Below are 5,944 nucleotides of genomic sequence, written 5' to 3'. Positions count from 1 at the left end.
AACACTTTTTGTGATCCCAAACTGACCTTACTATGTGCCCAAATACCATAATATGCATGCTGATACCTTTCCAATGGCACGATAATCACCTCAATCAGAGCTCGTACGAGAAAGTTATGTCAATTCGGTAATGTACACCCAACACCTCACCATGTGCATATTTATTGATGCCCAACTTTTATGATCAGGGATGCATCTCCTCAAGGTATCATTCAATCTCCATTGTAGAAGTGTCCATGAGTCAACGTGTAGCAAACAACCTTCACAACGATGCAAATTTCTTATGTTATTCTGTGTCCAAGGATACTTGGCATTTCACCCCCACAAGCATACTGCAGGAATCTTAGTCTCCAAATTGAAGGATGTTCTTTGAGAGTTCTATGTGAGTGATAAACAATGGCAGGTCTGCAATAGGGCCGTGGAATAGAGTCGTGACATGTTGAAAATAGCAACAAGAAATATTAAATATAGAAGTGATAAAAATAGCATTGCTATAAATAACATTTCAGGATACATTCCAATTTTAGTTAGTCCTTGAACTAAAACTGAGAATTAAAATTCGAATTTGATCTTAGCAACTGTTTGAAAAAATAAATAATTAATTCATCTTGAGTTAATTAGTTGGAGAAAATCAAACATGAAGTCTATGTGAAGACATGCAACAGTTTTCCCTTTGATTGAGGAAGTTGTCCACTAATTAAGGAGATCAGGATGAGTTGTATATTGAGTTGTAATTAGTTAGCTCAGTTAACTGAGTTAAGTCCAGTTAGAGTAGTTCCAACAGTTTGTGGAACTGATTGTGAGTTCAATTAGTTAATGCATGCATGCATGTAACTAGTGTACTTCAGATAACTGAATATTCTCTCATAAATAACTCATGCATGTCAGTTCATTCAGAAACCCAGTTGAGATAAGAGGATGGGACAGTGTACTATCAGTTGCAGGAATGCTCCCTTGAGGATATCTCTTGCATGCAGAAGGAATGAATTCCTTAAGAATTACGCAGTTATTACTAAGTTTGGTGAGTTGTGTGAGAGGTGAATTCACACAGGTGGCAGCCATAGGACCTAGGAGAAACTGCACAAGGAGATAGGAGGCTTGGAGGACTAAGGGAAGGCATATGTTGTGTCAGTCTATGCGCAACATTGAGGGATTGTATTGAGAGCTGGATAGCTTGTGAGCTAAAGCTTTGTGTAATTCAGAGATATTTCCACTTGTATGATAATACAGATAGTGGGGTTTTTAGCTGAGGCTTTCCCCAAAGTATCCTTCTGTGTTCATGTGTGATTGATTTCTCATTCTCTATTATATATGTTCTATTTAATCTTGCTCAAAATTGATTAAGCTTCCGCAAGTTTGTTTGTAGAAGTAGATCAATTATTTTTCTTTAGTATATTGCATTATCAAGTGATCTACAGTGAGAAATTCTACATGGTATCAGAGCAAAGGTGATCAAAACGGAGAAAAATATACAAAGAAGTTCGAAGTTCGAAGTTTGAAGTTCCTGATTATAGAAATTGAATTCTTATCACATCTCAAATTTCACCAATGGCGTTCAACGGTTTGAGACTTGAGTATGCCCTGGATGGCAGCTCGAATTCTATAGCCTGGAAGGATCGCATGGAAGCGGTATTAGAGGACAATGGTTTGAAGGACTTCATTGATTAAGAAGTCCCCAAGCCAGTAGTAGCTAATGCCAAAGAATTGGCGGAATGGAAGAAATGTGTGGCTAGAGCAAGGAGGATTATTTTGGAGGGAGTTCGAGACCACATTGTCTCGAGTCTTCATGGGAAGGAGACACCGTTTTCAACGTGGAAAACATTGAAGGATCTATATCAGAACAGTAGCAATCAGAGGAATTTGGTGTTTAAATACAAGCTTCGGAAAATCAAGTGTGAAAAGGGCGACACGATCTCTACATATCTGAACAAGCAACCACCTGCAGGGATGAGCTTGGAAGTGTAGGAATCACGACAACCGATGATGACATGGTGAGTCTTGCTCTCCTCGGTCTTCCTAAGAGCTGGCATAGATACTAAGACTTAGTAAATGGAAGAGAGAAACTGCCAGATTGGGAATGACTGTGGTCGGATCTGATGCAGGAGGAGATAAGGAGAAGCACCAGAGATGGATCTTCATCAAAGCATGATGATGAAGAAAATCTAGCCTTAGCGAGTAAGGCGAGGAAAGGGAAAGGGAAAGCTTCCCATTCCAAATCGAGTTCTTCCCATGGTGGGAAGAAGATTGACAAATTGAAAGTGCGATGCTTTCATTGTCATGAGGTGGGCCATTATACTATGAATTGTCCACAAAAGAAATCCAAGAAGGGATCCTCGAAAGGATCAGATGGTGAGGCATTGGCCTCATAGTTCGAATTGGATTTCACCCTCATCGCATGCATGGTTTCATTGATGGTGGGTTGTGTTTGGTACCTGGACAGTGGAGCCTCATTCCACATGACTGGTGACAAGAGTTTATTCAATACCTTGGAGGAGACGGACCTCCAGGTGTGCATAAAGATGGGTGATGATGGAAAGTACCGTGTTTCAGGTGAAGGCATAGTTGTGTTTCAGAAGGAGCATAGAGCTCCTCTCACCCTGACTGATGTAAATAATGTGCCTAGTCTGAAGAAGAACCTGCTGTCTGTCGCAATGTTGGAAGACAAAGGCTATGATGTAGTCTTTAGTAAAGGAAAGGCATTCCTGAGGCACATTGGCACTGGACAGACCAAGAGGATTGGGATTCGAGTCAATAATCTCTACAAGCTAGAGGTAGATGATTGTGCTGCATTGAGTTCCAAAGCAGAGTTGGTGAAAAGCCAAGATATTGGCAAGCTATGGCATAGAAGATTGGGCCACTTGCACCATGGGGCCTTGAAGATCATGCAACAGATTTCTACTGGACTTCCCAAGGGTAAACTGGAGCAAGTGGATACATGCAAAGATTGTACCTTGGGTAAGTATGCAAAGTATTCCTTTCAGGATCAAGACAGTCGAGTTGGAGCAATCCTAGAGCGAGTTCATATAGATGTGTGTGGACCATTCTTGACAGCCTCCACTGCTAAAAAAAGGTACTATGTTATTTTTTTTGATGATTTTTCTCGTAGATGTTGGATCTACTTCATGCAGAAGAAGGATCAAACCTTCTCACGGTTTTGTGAGTTCAAATCCTTGGTTGAGAAAGAATCTGGAAAGAAAATAAGGGCCGTGCGAAGCGACAATGGTGGAGAGTATGTCTCTCAAGAGTTTAAGGACTTCTATGCAGCAGAAGGAATTAAACGGGAGTTGACGACACCCCATAACCCATAGCAGAATGGGGTGGCCGAAAGGAAGAACAGAATGATCGTGGGAGCAACTTGGGCGATGTTGCATGACCAAGGCTTACCACTTCATTTGTGGGTTGAGGCATGCAATATAGCAGTATACTTGCAGAATAGAAGCCCGCATTGTATACTGGGGATGAAGACACCAGTGGAGGCCTTCTCCAGGAAGAGACTAGATGTGAGTCACTTTAGGATCTTTGGATCATCGATTTATTGCCACGTGACCAAAGATGCTCGAAAGAAGCTAGAGTCAACAACTAAGTTGGGGATACTTGTGGGGTACACTGATACACCCCACAACTATTGGGTGTTCTTGCCTACCAGTCAGAGGACACTGGTACGCAGAGATCTAAAGTTTGACGAGTAGAAGGCCATGCAATTTTCCCTTGAGAGGGAGCTCAAGTTGCATCCAGAGGAGGAAATTTTGGTTCCTAAGGAGGGGGAGCCTTAGACTTATGTGGAGCAGCCGCATGCAGAGGATCCAGGAGAGGAGACATCCGCTCATGCAGAGTCTTCCAGAGATGGGAAGAAATGCTCAAGGGAAGCTGACAGATTGATGGTGGATGCAAGAGAGAATGTGGGACAACCATCTTCTTAGCGTAGACAAAGGAGGTCACTTGAGCGGTACACTGGTTACATGGCCCTGGTTGGGGAATGTATAGAGACCTAACCATATTCCTTCGAGGAAGTAGTGTAGCAACCAGTCTGGGTTGACGCTATGGTGGAGGAGTACGACTCCATAGTTCGGAACAATGTTTGGGATGTTTTTCCAAACAGAGAACAAGTCAGTAGTGAGTTCCCACTGGCTTTACAAGGTAAAGCAAGCAGTTGATGGGAGTGTGGAGAAACATAAGGCAAGGTTTGTTTCCCGTGGTTTATCACAGGTCAAGGGGATCGACTATGATGATACTTTTGCTCCTGTAGCAAGGTACTCATCTATCAGATCAATGTTGGCACTATCAACTTAGATGGGTTGGAAGATCCATCAGATGGATGTGAAGACTGCATTCCTTAATGGCAAGATTGAGGAAGAGGTGTACATAGAGCAGCCAGAAGGATTTGAGACCTTCGATCATGAGTTGCATGTGTGCCGACTCAAGAGAGCTTTGTACGGGCTGAAGCAAGCACCTCATGCTTGGTACACTAGGATCGATAACTATTTCACCAGGTTGGGCTTCACAAAGAGTGAAGCAGATGCGAACCTATACCACATCATGGTAGAAGGTAAGCCATTGATCATTGTTCTTTATGTTGATGATCTGATATTGACAGGTGATGATCAGTTGATCAAGTCTTGCAAGGAGGACCTTGCAAGAGAGTTCGAGATGAAAGACATGGGTCTCATGCACTACTTTCTAGGCATGGAAGTGTGGTAGAAGGATGGGGAAGTGTTTGTGTGTCAAGGCAAGTATGCCAATGAGATACTCAGGCGATTCCACATGGAGAAGTGCAAACCCATGCAGACTCCTCTAACAGGTAATTGGAGGAAGGAGGATGCTACTTCAGGTGAGGTAGTAGCTGCTACTGTTTATCGGCAATTTGTGGGTTCATTGATGTATTTAGTGAACACACGGCTAGATTTGTGCTTTGCGTGAACCAGCTGAGTCAAGAAATGGTTCAACCTACCAAGCTGTTTTGGAAGGCAACAAAGCATGTGCTGAGATACCTCAGAGGCACATCTTAGTATGGATTATGGTACAGATGGACAGAGGGAGTGAAGCTTCAGGGCTTCACAGATGCAGATTGGGCAGAGAGTCCATCAGATCAAAAGAGCACTTCAGGAGGAATTTTCAACCTTGGTTCAGCTGCAGTTTCTTGGTACAACAGGGAACAGAGGTCAGTTGCACTTAGATCAACATAGGCTAAATACATGGCTGCTAGTCGGGCAGCATGTGAGGCCATTTGGATGTGGAAAATTCTAGCTGGATTGTTTGATCAGAGGATGGATCCAACTGTGATATATTGTGATAATCAAAATTGTATCAAACTCTCTGAGAATCCAATATTTCATGATAGGTCCAAGCGTATTGATATCTGGTATCATCATCTTCAAGACCATGTGGTGAAGAGGATCATGTTGTTGCGGTATGTTTCGACTGAGGAGCGGGATGCAAATATTTTGACTAAGGCATTGTCAAAATGAAAATTCAAGTTCCACAGAGACAGGATTGGGGTGACAGATAATCCCTTTCTTGTTGAGAGGGAGTGTTGAAAATAGCAACAAGAAATGCTAAATATAGAAGTGCTAAAAATAGCATTGCTATAAATAGCATTTCAGGATACATTCCAATTTTAGTTAGTCCTTGAACTAAAATTCGAATTTGATCTTAACAACTGTTTGAAAAAATAATTAATTAATTCATCTTGGGTTAATTAGTTGGAGAAAATCAAACATGAAGTTTATGTGAAGAAATGCAACAGTTTTCCCTTTGATTGAGGAAGTTATCCCTTAATTAAGGAGATTAGGATGAGTTGTACTTTGAGTTGTAATTAGTTAGCTCATTTAACTGAGTTAAGTCCAGTTAGATTAGTTCCAATAGTTTGTGGAACTGATTGTGAGTTCAGTTAGTTAATGCATGCATGCATGTAATTAGTGTACTTCAGATAACTGAATATTCTCTC

The sequence above is a fragment of the Pinus tabuliformis genome, chromosome Q (genome assembly GCF_031772625.1).
Source record: "Pinus tabuliformis cultivar Carrire ecotype Pingquan chromosome Q, CPIR1, whole genome shotgun sequence".
Lineage (NCBI taxonomy): Eukaryota > Viridiplantae > Streptophyta > Pinopsida > Pinales > Pinaceae > Pinus > Pinus tabuliformis.
This window is presented reverse-complemented; position numbering follows the sequence as displayed.